We start from the raw sequence: 16917 nt of genomic DNA, 5'->3' as shown, positions 1-16917 counted from the left end.
GGATGTCTTTGTCCTCTGCGCTTCCAGCTTTAATAAGGCCAAGGAATGCCCCTGCATACTGTGGAGATTTTCAGGGTCCTTTTCGTCTTTTGAATGGGACGAATCCACACAGACATGAAGTGGGTTCCTCGACTTGAAATATCAGGAGGTTTGGAGCCAAACTGGAGCAAACCTGAGAGAGCCCCTCGGCCCCATTAACTATGTTGCACTTCTGGCCATTGGGCATCCTTACCCAGGACCCCTTTCCTTTTCACTCTGTGCCAATCTAAACGTCATTCCCTTAAAAAATTAGCCTTTTAATGATCCTGCACATCTTGTCATTGTCCCTTGTCATTGTCTCTTCTTTCAGCAGCACCATATAGCCCCCATTTGATTGTGCCAAGAGCCTTGCGATAACCTCTGTCCCTCCATAAAAAAGGCTCCCTCTGTAGTCATGTTTCCTCTTCTGTTTCCGTATTTCAAATCTCCTTTCCTTCAGAAAGAATATTATGCATAAGTGGGCTTGAAGTGAACTGGCCCCACCTCCAGACACAGCCCTTTCCTACCCTGCATTCATCTGATTTTGCCAGGACTCCTGTAAAGAGCCTCACCCCACACAGTGGTCCACCCCTTTGTTCTGCTGATGCTGCTTCCCCGCCATCTCTCTGGAGCCTGTTTTGTCACAGAATATCACCACGACTGATCTCTGTGGGCAAACATGTCCCACACTGGAAAATGGGGAATTACCTAGGCCCGCCTTCTGCTAGTGGCTTTTTTTATTTTTCCTTAGTGCCTTGTATTAGTGACTAATTTTCACATTGACACATTTATCCAAACATAACATCACATGTTTACAAACATCTTAGCTGGAATTAATTAAATCAAGGGGTATAAAAATAGCTATTAATTATTATCTTCATCCCATTATTTTGGGAATATGCAAATGAGTAATATTTTCCATTCTGCATGTTCACTGATACACAGTGCTACCACTTGCTACATCTGCTACAATGTTACAGGGAAAATGGTTGAAACAGAGTCTTTGTACTTTCAAGGCAAACCTTCCATTTGGAGGACAGCAGTTTTCCCTGTTATGTTAGGAATTTGCAGGATTCTAGGCCATACACTGGGGAGAAAGTTTTAGGTGTTCTGGCAAATGGCCAGGAATGGTAGATCCAATGGTTGGTAATACTGATGGATACATAGTATATATATGGATACATATAGTATATGTATATGGATATATAGTCGAAGTACTTTCATGGTACTCTGGGATTCCCCCATTGAAATGTCTCTTCACTTGGTTGATGTGGAATAGTGAATTCTCTGGTCCAAGGGAGTATAACGTAGGGATGGGATATGCAGGAGGCATTCAGGGAGACTAGGATGCTAATATATGAACTTACATCATGGGTATGTCCTCACAATAATTCCACCCCTTTTTGGCTGTGACCCATAATAAAAGTACATTTTACATCTCCACCCCCTTGTAAACACATCTATTTATAACCCAGTTAAAAATTCCTGTATATCACAAAACTATTTCTGCTATATGAGGCACTCCGATCTTTTCTGTTCTACTCTTTCATTTTACTTAATGCAGGTCATGATCCATAAATTGATTTCATGACCACCTAGTGGTCATTACCCAGTTGGAAAACCATTTTCTTCTAGGGCAGCAGGGTTGCAACTTTTTCTCATCACATTCATATGGATTAGCCTGTTGCCTGACACTATGAGAGTTTTAAAAAATTTTACATTAATATTTAATGTTCTGTAAGAGAAGTACATGTATCAGAAGCATACATATCCATGGCCTTTCACAAACTGAATGCACTTAGGTAACCAGTGTCCACAGTAGGAAGCTGACAAATGTCCTAATCTCAGGTGCTCCCCCACCTTGTGTACTCCCCAAGGATGAACACTGTCAGGATTTCTAAGGGACCAGCTTTTTTTTTTTTTTTTTTTTTTAATGTTTGCCTATATAGAGTATATTTGCTTGTTTGTGTACTCTGGGTAAATCACATGTTGCTCTTTTTGCATCTAGTTTCTTGTGTTCATTCACACTATATTTATGAGACCAATTCATATTATTGTGAGACTATAGGTTGCTTATTCTCATTTCTATATTATATCCTATTAGGTGCATATGCCACAGTTGATCCATTCATGTGTTGATATTCATTGGGACATTTCTAGTTTGGGTCTCTGAGGACTAAACACTGAGGCTGTACACATTCTTATATGTGCCTTTGGTGAAGATATGTACACATTTGTGCTCGTGATAGACACCTAGGACTGGAATTATTGAGTTATAGGAATGAATATGTTTGGCTTTATTAAAAACAACCAAACAGTATTCTAAAGTGGTTGTACCAGCAGAGGGACGGTTTTCTTAACATATTTTTTCTCTAGCTTACTTACTGTAAGAATATAGCATATAATACATATAACATGCAAAATATGTGTTAACCAACTGTTTGTGTTATTAGTAAGCCTTCTAGTGAACAGTGGTCTATTAGTAGTTAAGTTTCCAGGAGGTCAAAGATTATACATGGATTTTTGGCTGTGTGGTGGGTTGGTGCGCCTAACCCCACATTGTTCAAGGGTTAACAGTATATTGCAGAATTAGAATAATAGATTGCAGAGTCCAATGTCTGCAATGGTTTTTGTTTGTTTTTTCTTCTCTATTTTTTATTAATATTTGTAAATGACTCTAAAGGGGTACATTTGTCTTTTTTTCCCCTTTTCCCCAGGCTTCCTCATACATATGCATGCACAGACAAATACACATGCTTTGCTCCCCAGGGAGATACACAGGTAGACTCCCACAGCATACACACCCAAGACATAAACAAACAAAAAGGCATATACACAGACACATACAACTGTGGCATAAAGACACTTGCAGACCCATACACAGCTACAAATATACATACACACATGAAGATACACATGTGAAAGTGATATACTTGGTCATATGCCATTTTCTTTCACATGCTTGTACTTTTGCCAACCACAGAATAAATTCCTTAAGGTTGTATTTGTATGATGATGCATGGTTTTCCAATAAATACCTGTGTATATATTTGTTATGATGATAATTTTATTTTTATATTTTTAAGATTCCTGGAGAAATATATTTGTACCCTACTTTGGTAACATACCCTGAACTATATACCAGATTGATATCAACTGTAAATTGTTCTTGCAGTATCTACAGGACATACCTATAGCCACTTAATTCATAATCTGTAATATCTAATTTAGGGTGTCTTCTCTCCCCCCACCACCCCACTGAAGAACATTGTTTATTCATATTCTACTGAATTATCAAAAGGAGATAATTTTTCTAAAGGCTGAAGTGTAGGGGTGCCTGGGTGGCTCAGTGGGTTAAAGCCTCTGCCTTCAGCTCAGGTCATGATCCCAGGGCCCTGGGATCGAGTCCCACATTGGGCTCTCTGCTCAGCTGGGAGCATGCTTCCCCCCTCCCCCTGCCTGCCTCTCTGCCTACTTGTGATCTCTCTCTGTGAAGTAAATTTAAAAAATCTTAAAAAAAAAAAAAAAAAAGAAAAGAAAAGACTGAAAAGCAGACCCTACAATTTCAGGAAATAAATAGGAAAAATATATTTATATATCTTAGTTTTCTATTGCTGTGTTATAAATTACTACAAATGTATTAGCTTAGAACAACATAAATGTATTTATTATCTCAGTTTCTAGTGATGGGATTCTGGATGCAGCTTGACTGGGTCTTCAGTTCAGGTTTGCAGAGGACTTCAGTCAAGGTATTGACCAGGCTCTAGGTAGGGCTTGGGGTTCTATTCTAAACTTAAGTAATTATTGGCAAGACTCAACTCCTCCTAGCTTCGGACTGAGGTCCTCTCTTTATCGCTGGCTGCCAGTGGGCCACATGCTCGGCAACAAGAGACCACTTACAATTTTTTGCCACGCGGCTCTTTTATGACAACATGGTAGTTTAGTGCTTTAAGACCAACAGGTGAATCTCTTTCTACAGTCTCCTAAAACAGATCTTACCTAGTATCATATAATCATAGGAGTAACCTCTTGTTACCTTTGCTGTATAATGTACACCAATCAAAGTCATGACTACCCTCACCACTTTTGTAATTTAACATTGGTTGGAAGCAAGTTACAAGCCCTGCTCAGCCTGAGAGGGTGGTGTGGCATGGTGTCGTCTTGGAATTGTGTCTACCACACACGGCTTGCGAGTTTTCTTTTACTTGGTATTTCTAACCAGGTAACCATAATTGCTGTTATGCTATTATGAGCAATTTCTATTCATATCTTATACTGACTCTGGAAGCAACTTACAGTCCAATTTATATATAACAACATACTGAACTTCAGATTATACACATATTCACATATATATAGATACAAGGATGTGTGTATAGTTTCTTTTAATTTCGCATCCTACTGTGGAACTGAAATCAGCCTTGCCAGCAAATATCTCTATAGTGTAGGCGTGTTACAAACAGGGGTTACTTTAAAAGGAAGTTTATATTACCTTACTCTCACCTCCAGCAGGAATCAGAAGAGATTTAGAACATCAAAGGATGTGGTGACTCCTTTTGAAATGCCGCACACTTTGTTCTAAACCCTCTGAGAGACAGCCAATCCTTATTAAAATCAAACCTTCAAGATAATGTGAAACTATCATTCTCTCTGGGCTGTATTATAAAATTTGGTTCAAAATAGATCTGAAACTTTTAATGGGAATAAATGTTCTTGCACATGGTATGGTGGATTGGGTATGGATAAGATGCACTGTGCTTTCTGGGAAAGGTGCCAAGCAGTGGCTTAAGGGGACCACTATAAGGACTTTTCTTACTTGGCTCCCTGACAAATAGCATGCCTGCTTAATCAAGACTATGTGCAATATGGTTGCTGCCCTTTAACAAAACTGTAACAGAAGACAAAAGACAGAAGAGATAGGTAGTGGACGTGATTAGAGGGATAATGAAGCTTGTAGATGGGGTGAGATGGCAAATGAGAACATCTCATGCAGAAAGGCTATGAGGAAGTTGGGAGTTCAATCCCGTTTTGTGAAAATGATCACAATAAAGATTGTCTAAGCCTTTCTTTCTGAGTAGGTACTTAGAAATACAAGTTAAAGTGCTTCATCTTTGAATTTGGACAGCCTGGACATGAAAGCTGGCTCTGCTACCTACCAGCTTTGGCTGAGTTGGTTAACCTTATTAAGTTGCTATCCCTTTGTCATTGAAGTAGATGGAAATGACATTTCTTACATGAAGAGTTTGGTATAGTACTTGGCCCTGACAAACACAACAAAACAAGGAACTAGGCAGGGAAGAGGCAAAACAAGGAAATGTGGCTACAGAGATGACAAAACACTTGCAGGTTTCAAGAAGCTTGCTATTCAGGCAAAAGCGTAATTACAGAACAATCTTCTAACTCCTAGAAGAGTGGCAAGAAATTTTAGTAGTCTTTAAGAGAGAGCGAAGATCATCAAACAGGTTGTTCTCCTTCCTACCCTGGGACAAGAGGAAGCAAATTTTTTAAAAAATTCATTCCATTTGTGTCCTTCTCTAATTCTGAACCAAAAATTATTAGAATCCATTTTCCTTTAGCCTTTCCACCAGAGAAAAATGCCAAAAGGAAAACAAAGGTGAAGAGAATTTGCATCAGGGATGTTTATGAGCTAAAGGAGGTCAAACAGACTGAGTCCCTGGAGAAGAGACAACAATACTGGCACTGGAAATGACATCTGGTACAATAATGATCAAATGGTTATGGTTAGTCTTTTTTTTTTTTTTTCCTGGAACCAGTTTTCCAGATAATAAAATGATGATAATGATGAGTAAGAAGTTAAATAAATGGAATGATGAATATGACCTATCGCCCCTTGCACTCATTCATGAATATTTAAAATACTGGGTTCTTAATCAAATTAGCCATCATGGAGTTTTTCTGGTCTTGAGAGACAGGCGTGAGGGTAAAAGTCCTACCTTTGCTTTGCTTCCCCATTTATCTTCCTCGTCATCAGCAGTGGTTTCTAGAATTGCAAGTCAATAATGAGGAAGGGACAAAACCCATCACAATCTCAATTGCTTTTGTCTCTGTAGCTCTGGACAGTGTGTGAATATGTGGCAGTATGTTTAAATCAGTTGGTGAGAGGACAGGAAATAGAATGAAAGACTTCTAATCAGGGTGAATTTTGTCTATATAAATTAGGACGTTAATGTTGGGTTGTTGTTTTTTTCCCCCCCCCTATTTTTAATGCTTCTAAATTGCATTTCTCTTGGCTTGCCAGCTTTTAAAGACACCCAAAGACACAAATACTGAGTTGGGATAGATATGCAACTTGCCAATTTTTCAACTTTTTGACCAATCAGATCAGTTGATTATTCTTTATTACAGGAAATTGATGTTTCAAACACTTCCATAAAAAGAGTCAAGAAAAGGGAAAATATGGGCAACCAAACACAATTCTTTCTGGTGTACTATTTTATAAAAACACGAGAACTCACAAAGACCAGTTGAGACTAAAAATTAGTATTATACTACAATGGGAGAGGTCCCTTTTAATGCTATTTTTTTTTTAACCAAAAGTATTTACTGTTTTATATTCTCCTAAACTCTGCATCTTATGTGTCTCACTCCCTCCCACGTCCACACACACATATACATAGATATTTGATCTCATTCTTCCAGGTTTCTTAAATTCTTCTATAGAGTAGTATTCTTTCCAGATAATATGACAAGACTTACTTCCTCTAATTTAAAAAAACAAAACAAAACAAAAAATCTCCTGAATGTAGCTTTCTGTCCATGAGCTCTTTTAGAAAATATTTAAACATGGGTAATTGGTTATTGTTGGTTATAAAATAATTTATATGTATCAATTTGGGAGCCCTATTCTCAATTTAATTATTTATTTAAATGTCATTGTCTTTATTATCACTCATTAGCAAAATGTAAAGCAAAATCAGAAATAAGATTAAAATTTGAAATTTAATATTTGAGAGAGCTTTTCTGAGAGCTCATACTGGACCCACTATGATTTTGAAATCAGTAAAAATATTGTAACTATTATTTTGAATGAATACAAACTATGGATGTAATTATAAGACAATTTCATTTTTCTCTCATATTTCAAACTTACTCTTTGGGACTAGTTTTGCTTTGGTCCCTAGTTGAAAACTTTCTGGAAATGTTTATGTAATATAATGTACTGTGGTAAGTAATTGACATATCCAAATTATATAATTCAAAACTTTGAACTCATTTCAATATTAAGAAGCCTGCCTTCCTCAGCATAAGCCTGATTTCAGATAGGAAGCCTCACATCACAGACTGGGGAATGGACATGACTGGATTCTTCTCTATATTGTCATAGAACCTTCTATTCCTACTTTTCTCCTACCTGCCTACTCCTAATTCTGATTCTTACTTGTTATCATGGTTAGGGAAAGTAAGTTAAGTGGTGGGTAGAGTAGCTTTTCCTTGCCTGGTACTGTCTTGAATTGACATCAATATCTTTGGGTTTGCCAGACATTTGAAATTGACTTTCTTAGGGTAACTTCTCTGGGACTCTGTTCTTTGGTGACCCACCCCTTTTCTCTGACTCCTCCCAAATTTGCTTTGGTGAGAGTGAGACTCTCTGACATATCACTTACTCTGTCAGTAGCTCGGTGTCCAGAAATACTTTCAGATTCCCTCTGGGAAGCAGTTGACTTCTTCAAAAAACCCTTTTACATAGAATCCAAGATATCTTTACAACTTTCTCATCCACTCCCTCCTACGTGTGATCAATATTGGGTCTCTTGCTTTTGAGATTTTTCAGGTGGGATTTAGACACCAGCCTTCAATGTCTACTGCACTGTGCTCTCACAGCCTTATCCTTAGTCTTGAGGTGAGGGATAGGAATCCTTGGTTTTGGAATTGGTGATAGTCACAACCCTCTGACAATTCGTTCAAAAAATCCTCTAATGATCTCCCTGAAGTCCTTCTCTAACTAAGCTGAGGATTAGGATGTAGAGACTACCCATCACATTCCTTAGGAGTGGAACTCGCAGGATAGCTCTCTCCAAAGAAATCCTCTTTATTAGCCTTCTCTGGTTCATTGATATCTTTGCTCTGTGTAAGGGGTTATGAGGTATGCAAACATATGACCGCCCCCACTGTAAATGTGTGCCCTCTTTGGAATGTATCATCTACCATGTTTTAGTTCCTTAACCAAAACCTCCATTTCAATATTTCCATTCATACAACAATGCAGAGAAGTATAGTTTAGGTAAAGATTTTATGAAGACATGAAAAAGGTTCTTTATTTTTTTTCATTTAATAATTATTTGAGCGACTTATCATGTGCCAAACATTATTCTAGGCTCAGGAAATGAGATAGTAAACAAGCCATATAATTTCCCTCTACTCAGGAAACTTGTATTCTTCTGAAGGCGGGAATATAGTTTTAAAAAGGGAAGAGTAAATAATGTAATGTCAGTGAGAGGAGATGTGTCACTGTGTGCAGGTGAGTCAGGGGTCCTTTTAGGGAGATTTCTGAAGGAAAATCTGTGAGAAAGTTACTCTCTGTACAGGAGTTATTTAAATTAATTGGGAATAATTGAATCTCTATCATGGTATAGAAATATATACATTTTAATATATATTAAAATAGGACAGGGACACCTGAGTGGCTCAGTGGGTTAAGCCTCTGCCTTCGGCTCAGGTCATGATCTTAAGGTCCTGGGATCAAGCCCCGCATCAGGCTCTCTGCTCAGTGGGGATCCTGCTTCCCACCCTCTCTCTGCCTGCCTCTCTGCCTACTTGTGATCTCTCTTTCTCTCTGTCAAATAAATAAATAAAATCTTAAAAAATATATACATAAGCACATCTGGAGACCTATGAATAATATTCAGTGGAAACCTTCATATACATTTCTGTTCTTCCTCCCGTAGGATGTGGGGAAAAACTCTGCTCTATCCTAGAGGAGCTTTCATGATCTGGTCCAGTTAGGTTCTGCGTCTTTCTCTTCACTGGGTCCCACACAGCTGGCCTGCACTGGGGTGTTTGTGACCTTGTATCAGGGCTCTTATTACATTTGTAGACTATTCTTAGTCTCTGCTAATGAGATCGCTCAGAGTTCGCTTTGAGTATCACATCTTAATCACTTGATTTCTGCAGACGTTTCCTTTCTCCAAATAAACTCCTCAAAATGCCTGCTGCTCTGTGCTCATTAACCTGGGAATGGCTTCTCTCACTCCAATTTGAAAATTCTGAGAGTTCTATCCTGATCAGGATTCTCCAGGCAGTCGCAGTGGGAGGAGGATTGTAGGCTCTTGAGTGTGTGTGTGGGGGGGAATCAATGACCAGATTTCCATCTGCAAGGGGATTTTCCCTTTATGTAGACTTAGGGACTTCGCTCTTTTTGCAGTGCAGCATAATTAAGATCCACCCAACTCCACTGTCTGCCCAATTCCCACTTAATCATTTTATGCTCAATAAGGTTTAGATGACTCATTTCGAGTTAAAATAAATATTTTAACCCAAAATGATTTGATGGAAGCTTCATGATGAAGACAATAGCCCTCACTTAAACAAACCCAACATGGGACTAGAACTAAACAACAATATAGCCTTCTACAACATTTTTCCGCTTGCAGATGGTTGTTAGGTTGGTGACCTGTATTTCTATAGAATTGCCACTTTTGATTATGTTGGATTTCATTAAAGGTCTTTCAGATGCACAGATGGTCTAATCCAGAGCCAGAGAGGGCAGCAGCTCCTCTGCTCATCCTTGCCAAATTTCCACATGCCTAGGAATGTACAGGCATGCGCCATTTTACTGTGATCTGCTTTACTGTACTTCACAGATACTGAGTTGTGTCTTTTGTTTTGTTTTGTTTTGTTTGTTTGTTTGTTTCTTTAACAAACTGAAGGTCTGTGGCAACCCTGAATCTGGAAAGACTGTTGATGTCATTTTTCCAACCACATCGGTTAACTTCACGTCTCTGTCACATTTTGGTGATTCTCACACTATTAAAATTTTTTTGTTAATGTATTTATCATGAGATTATAACTCACTGAAATCTCAAATGTGGTTAGCACTTTTTAGCAATAACATATTCTTAATTAAGATATGTATATTTTTTAGACAATATTACCGCACACTACACAGACTGAAGTATAGTGTAAATGTAACTGTTATATGTTCTGAGAAACCAAAAATTCACTTGATGTGCTTGCTTGATTGCGTTGCTTACTTCATCATGGTGGTCTGGTTTCCGAGGTATGTCTATTTTCTTGGTGTTTTCAGCTGGCTCTAATAAGACTATTTCTTGATACTGTTGGTTTTAGAATCCTAAGTCCCTAAAATTTACTTTGCATTTGAGGGACAAAGGAACAAATTACATACCATAATTGATAAATTGAAAATATGGTTGCAGATAAATGGAGTTTTGAAATAAAAAATGGAAGTTAAACTCATTCTGAAAAGTTGAGCTTATTTAAAATAAGTTCGACAGGCACTTACGAGAAGAAATACTATGCAGACACTCTGGAGTGTCTTATGGGAATAGCTCATTGGGGAAAAGCCTAAGGTCAGGGAATAATGACAAGGATCTCATGTTGCTTTATTCATCCTCTAGAACCCAACAGTATATTATTAGGCTGCCAGCCACATTCCCATAAAATGGTTTGCTCAAGATGAAACTTTGGCCTTTATTAAGGGACTTGAATTTACAAACTATAGCACACTGTCATCTCTTATTTCTACCTTTAGTGAACTTCTCAGAACAGTTTAAAACTCTGTTCTCTCAGAACTTCAATCTAATGAAGGGGATAGATTATACTTGAATGGAATTACTGAAGGAGATAAATTCTACCTGACTCGAAATCATAATTTCTTCAAAAACACATAGCTACGAGAATAGATAGTATTTTTATTAGGCCTACCTCTGTGTGTATTCAAAAGTAATACCTAAAGTAAAAAGACAGTCTAGAAACTATAGTTCTGTAGAGATTAAGTACAGAACACAGGTAGACCACTGACCTGGTAACTGTTGTATAATGAAGCTCTGAAACTTTGTCAGATCTGTCCCCAGAGAGTTTTCGGTCACCTTGACCTGAAGAGAATGCATCCATCTCTGACGTTTCAGGGCAGAACTTGAATGATATACCATTTTCAGGGTAGAACTAAGTCACTTACGTTCTGCTTGAATACCCCAGGGAACGGCACTGGCATGAGAAAGAATTGGAACGGCCTTGTTTTAAAACAAGATTGGTGACTGGGAAGGGCAGACTCTTGAAGTAAAGTTGGACAAAGCACACCCAGCCCTAGGAACTAGTACAAGGCCTAGACTCACAGAACGGATAATATTTTCAAGGGTCCAAGAATAGCCAGGGAAGTGGAGGTGATCCCTTCACACACATACTGGCACAGACATATGGAGCGTGGCAGTGGGGAGTTCAGGAGCAGATGGTATTTGGGCAGCTGGATTGGGTCGGCGGCATACGGCGGTTTTGGGGTTTCTTTTGCCACCATTCCCATACGTAATCTCTAAGCGGATATTCTTGTTGCTGCCTCCAGAAACAATCCTGAATTTTCTACTTCTCTTGATCCTTGCTGCGGCTACTCCCGATCAAGCCACTCTCACACGCATTGCTCATTTACTATTGGTCCCTTCAGTCAGTTCACGCATAGCCAGAATGAGAGTTTAAAAGTCAAATCATACTATATTGTTTCCCTGGGAAACTCTGCAAGAGTTTGTCACTGCATACAGAACACAAAGAAATTGCTGTTCCAGGGCCACCAGGCCTAACTCTCTGTAGTGGGTTGAAGGGTGGCTTCCTAAAAGATATGTTTGCATCCAGACCCCCAGAACCTGTGGGTGTGACCTTGTTTGGAAAATGTTCTTTCCAAATGTAATTAAATTGAGGGCCTCGCGATGAGAACATCCTAGATTATCCAGATGGGCCCTAAATACAACGGCAGTTGTCCTTACAAGAGACCACCCATAAGAGAGACGTATGGAGGAGAAGGAGGCCATGTGAGGGCTGAGGCAGAGATTATGGTTATGTGTCCAGAAACCAAGGAAAAGCTGGAGCCACTAGAGCTGGAAACAGCAAGGAAGAATTCTTCCCAAAAGACTGGAGAGTTCTGCTAGCATCTCAATTTCAGGCTTCTGACCTCTACAACTGGGAGAGAATTGATTTCTCTTGCTTTAAGCCGTCAAACTGTGACAATTGTTGTGAAAACCAAAGGAAACCAACATACTGTTCATCCACATCTCCTACACTTATGGTTGCCTACGTTAGTCCTACTCGTCTAGCCCAAGTCTTCCCCTTGTTATTCTTTAAGTATAACATGCTTCTTGTCTGCATCCGTTTGGCCTGCTCTAACAAAACACCATAGACCAGGGAGCTTATAAAGAACAGAAACATATTTCTCATAGTTCTGGAGGTATGAAGTCAGAGATCAGGGAGCCAACATGGTCCTCTTCCAGGTTGTGGACTCTCATTGTGTCTTCACAGACCTCACTGAAGCCTCTTCTAATCCCATTCCTGAAGACTTCCTCCTAATGATCCAAGCACCTCCCAAAGGCCGCATTTCCCAATACCATCCCATTGGGCATTGGGATTTTAACATAAGAATTTGAGAGGGAACACAAACATTTAGGTCATAGCATTCCCTCACACTTGGAGCCTTTAAATTAGCTGCCTTTTCTGGCTAGAAGAGAAGGTTTTCTTCTACATCATTCTGTGTCTGAGTTCTTTCTTGTCATTATGAAAGTTAAGCATTTTCTTTTGCAGAGGGATCTTACTAGACCAAATCTAGGTGATAGTTCTGCTCAGGCACCCCCTGCCTCCTCACTCTTTTATTTTCATTTCAATACTTATTTCTACCCGATCTTTTATGATTTATTATCTAACCCCTAAAAGGGATGCTCTGTGAAGTGAGAGTTCTTTACTATCTGACTCACTACAGAATCCTGAGTGTCTGAAATAGTCCCTGGTATTCACTAAGCGTTCAATTAATGTTGAATGAGATGTATGTCAAAAGCCTATTAATTCTGATCAGGATTAAGGTGATAATGTTTGATATCTAGAAATTTAAGAAACAAATCAGATCCTTAGTAGTTGAGGTCCAGATTTGGGTTATGTTATACTACTGAAGACTTAAACTTGTAAAAGAGAACAGGAATCCCGTATGAGATTACAAAGACATAGGGAGGATGGTCTTGGCCCTAAATTGGTATTATTTCCCAAAGTAGAATATTGAGTATAAGCTATTGGAGCGTAAGATCAGAGCTAAATCTGGAACAATGATGTCGGGAGGCTGAGTGTGAGAGTGAGGCTACAGAATATGGCCAAGAATTGTTCTGCCTGTAAGCGGAGTCCACTGCCCACCTTTGACTGGAGAGAAGGACTGACAACATGGGGGAAAAGTCAGGAACGGGCAATAGGAGGCAAAAACTACAACTGTCCATTGCTCTGGCAAAAAGAAGACTTGGCTTTCTGATAATCCAGATGTAATTTTCTAGTGAACTCGATCTAAGGGACAGGGTCTTTCCCCAAGAGGGCCAGCTTCAAATTAGGTTTAGGTTTGAATGCAATAACTTAAAATGATCTCATATGTTCTCAATGATCCTACAGCATGGTAGCCTCAAAAAGGGCATATCCAGAGGTAGGTTGACACTGAGCACCCACATTATCTGGCTATGAGGGCTGAGAGGGGAGAACATCCCTGGTGATGCCATTATTTAGCCTTTTGTATCCTGTCCACCTTATCAGCAACTCAAGAAGCTTAATGAGGTCATCCTCATTAAGGAATGCATCATCTGAGGATAATGAATATCATTGGAGAACACAGTAAACCAGAATATATATGACCTGGAGGTCTTGGAAGCTACTCTCTTAGAACTGTCACTATGTGAATTTTCCACAGGTGGGGGAGTAATCTAATGTAGTATCCTTGGAGGGTCTTTGTGACTTTCTCATAACATTAGCTTAATGACAGCAGTCAGAGACTGGTGGAAATCTTATCTGGAGGTTTGCAGCCATTTTAGAGTTCCCAGAGATAAGATGTCTTGACGTAACCTTGACGTAACGGCATATAGCTTGTCCTGTAGAAGTCATTTCAGCATTTTTCATTGCCTCTGACTTTCCCAGAGGTTCTCTGTTGTTATTGTTAGCTGTATATTTTGAAAATGAAAAACAATCAGGTTGAGGAAAAGGCCTCCTGTATGTTTGTGTCTGTGGGAGTAAAAATGTGGAATAAATATATATCATGTATGGTGGTTGATATTTTGTGTCATTTATCTTCACTTGTGAGGAGAGATGGGATAAGTCACTCATGACTGTGGCGGTCCTGATCCATTCTTCATCACTACACTCATGAAGATAAATGTCACATTTACACAGACCACAGCCATCACGTGTCCTTTCAGAGCATAGATTTAGATCGGTTAGAGCAGGAGGTTGACTTGGTCCTGTTATTTGAAAATCAAGGACACTTTTGTTGGACCATCTCCTATTCCCACACATCCTGATCTCCAGTGTTAAACTAGGGTACCATTGCCGCTACAGTGATATTAAGTAGCAAATATATTTTCATCCATGTCTATACTTCAGATACTCACTTCACTTTAATTTAAAACTTTTATTTTCTGTGTATGCTCAGCACAGTGTTCTACAGTGGCAGTTGATTAATTGGCATACAGTGTTGGTTCTCACATGGTGATAAGGGATATAATGAAGGGCACTATGGACAAAATGATAAGTAAGTGGTTAATTCTCTCTGTGGGCAAGTCAGATGACAAAGGAATGAGTCAGAATAGCACTATTGAAAATTAATAATATTTGAGCAGCTTTATTAAGAGAAAACAGCATGGACATCTTAATTTTCCATGATGTACAAATGGCTGTACTATTGGATTTTAAGGCAATGGCAGAGCAAGTGTGTTCTCTGCTCTGTGCTTGGGTAGCCTGCCACAGGTGATCAATAGAGAATGAACCGTTTATAGCGTGGTACCGAATGTACTTATTCTGGTTTTGTCTGTAATTACTGTGCCACAGCTTGAAGGTCTGAAGTTAGAAGACTTCCCAATGAAATAAAATTGTTGGCTCTTTTTCCCTTGGTTGTTACATGAATGTATCTATAACTAGAAGTAAGCTGAAAAGGATTTCCATAAATTCCAGAAATGTGGTTGGCAAACTGGGCATTTCCAAAATCACTGTCCCTCTTTGAAAACTGTAGTTTGAACCATATGAAATCATTGTTATCGACAGTTTTTGATTGGGCCTTTCCTTCTAATCATACAGATGAATTGTGTGATTCAGATTCCGGGTGTACTTTGAGTTGGTTCTTTCTGATATAACCAAATAAGCTATTTCATTCGCTTAGTCAAGAAACATTTATTGAACATGTACTAAATGGCAGTAACTGGGTTATGCGTGCCCATAAAATGGAATATAGTGCCTGTCCCAGCAAGGCCTGTAATCTAATGATGCAGAAAGACACAGAGGTAGGCAAGTACAATGTGGATGACTAACACAATTATTGATAATGTCTCAATGCATATATATTTTTTTTATTCCCACATAGTACAATGTGTTTAAAAAGCGTGTGCGCACACACACACACAAAAAGCAAGTTCCAGGGCATCTGGGTGGCTCAGTCAGTTACACATCCAGCTCTTGATTTTGGCTCAGGTCATGATCTTGGGCTTGCAAGATTGAGCCCCATGTCAGGCTCCATGCTGGGTGTGGAGCCTGCTTAAGATTCTCTCCCCCTCTCGGGGGGAGTAAGTTCCTACATATTTTGAGAACCTTGGAACAATTCATGGCATAAGTACCTCCTTTCACCCTTTAACATGTTCATTTTGAAAGATTATGTATCAGGCAGACCACTAGCCTAGAGCTCTAAATGCTTAGCTTCTTCTATTAATCTTTATCACATCAATTTTATTGCTTTTAAACATAACCCCATTACTTAACTTCCTTATACTTTAGCTTTTTCATCTGCAAACTGGAAAAATATAATCTATTCTGCTTACCTGCCATAACTGTGAAGGCCAGACAGGATAATGTATATGAGACAATTTTCTAATCTATAATGTATAACAAAAGCAAAGGGTAAGATTCTCATGACCATCTTTCTTGTTACCAATCTTGTTTTTATGGTGCTAAGTAAAAGATCGAGATGGTATATTTTCCCACATCTAGGCATGATTCTGTATTTGGGGATAGTACCATATTCAGCCCCAGCCACTCATTTTATAAAAGTGGATAAATTATTGGGGCACCTGGGTAGCTCAATGGGTTAAGCCTCTGCCTTCTGCCCAGGTCATGATCTCAGGGTCCTGGGATTGAGCCCCGCATCCAGCTCTCTGCTCAGCAGGGAGCCTGCTTCCCCCTCTCTCTGTGCCTGCCTCTCTGCCTACTTGTGATCTCTCTCTCTCTCTCAAATGAATAAGTAATTTTTTTTTAAAGTGGGTAAATTATTTAGTCACTCCCCAAGTCAGTAGAGTAGTTCTTAGTAAACAATGGCTGAAACTCTCTCAGATGACAATAATCCTTCCTGTTATCTGAGAGCTTACAATATGCCAGGCTTAATGGTTTATGGACATCACCTCATTTCATGCTCAGAAAAACTTCTGAAGTTGACTCTAAACTTTACTCCATAGTGTGGAGAAGAAACCGAGGGGGGATGCACACAGAGAAGCAAACACATCAGATATTGGACTCGCCTATTGGAATAACTCAATCATGCAATAGGGAATGGACTAGGATGTTGCAGTGGGGGGCAAGAGAGGCGATGAGACTCTTGATACACACCATTTCCAAGGTATAGGCAATAAGATGTAAAGGTGATAGGCTATAGATACAACAGGATGCAAAAGTGAGGGTGAGGTGGAAAAATGGAGATTCAAGGGGACTTTGGTCTGAGTT

General features: G+C 39.2%; 1 protein-coding gene across 9 annotated transcripts in view; it reads left to right on the top strand.

Moving 5' to 3' along the window:
* LRRC4C (leucine rich repeat containing 4C) overlaps positions 1-16917 on the top strand; it is a 1206407-nt gene that overhangs the window by 1163233 nt on the left and 26257 nt on the right. Inside the window, exons 1-2 of one of the 9 annotated variants that reach the window (XM_032357776.1) lie at positions 12962-12972; positions 13985-13986. The exons of the other annotated variants lie outside the window; for them this stretch is intronic. The gene's annotated coding sequence lies outside the window, so the exon portion shown is untranslated. Of the gene's footprint in view, positions 1-12961; positions 12973-13984; positions 13987-16917 lie in introns of those variants that run through there. 9 annotated transcript variants of the gene reach the window in all.

The sequence above is a fragment of the Mustela erminea genome, chromosome 9 (genome assembly GCF_009829155.1).
Source record: "Mustela erminea isolate mMusErm1 chromosome 9, mMusErm1.Pri, whole genome shotgun sequence".
Lineage (NCBI taxonomy): Eukaryota > Metazoa > Chordata > Mammalia > Carnivora > Mustelidae > Mustela > Mustela erminea.
Note: the sequence above shows the minus strand (reverse complement) of the source record. Positions and strands in the feature narration are given on the sequence as shown.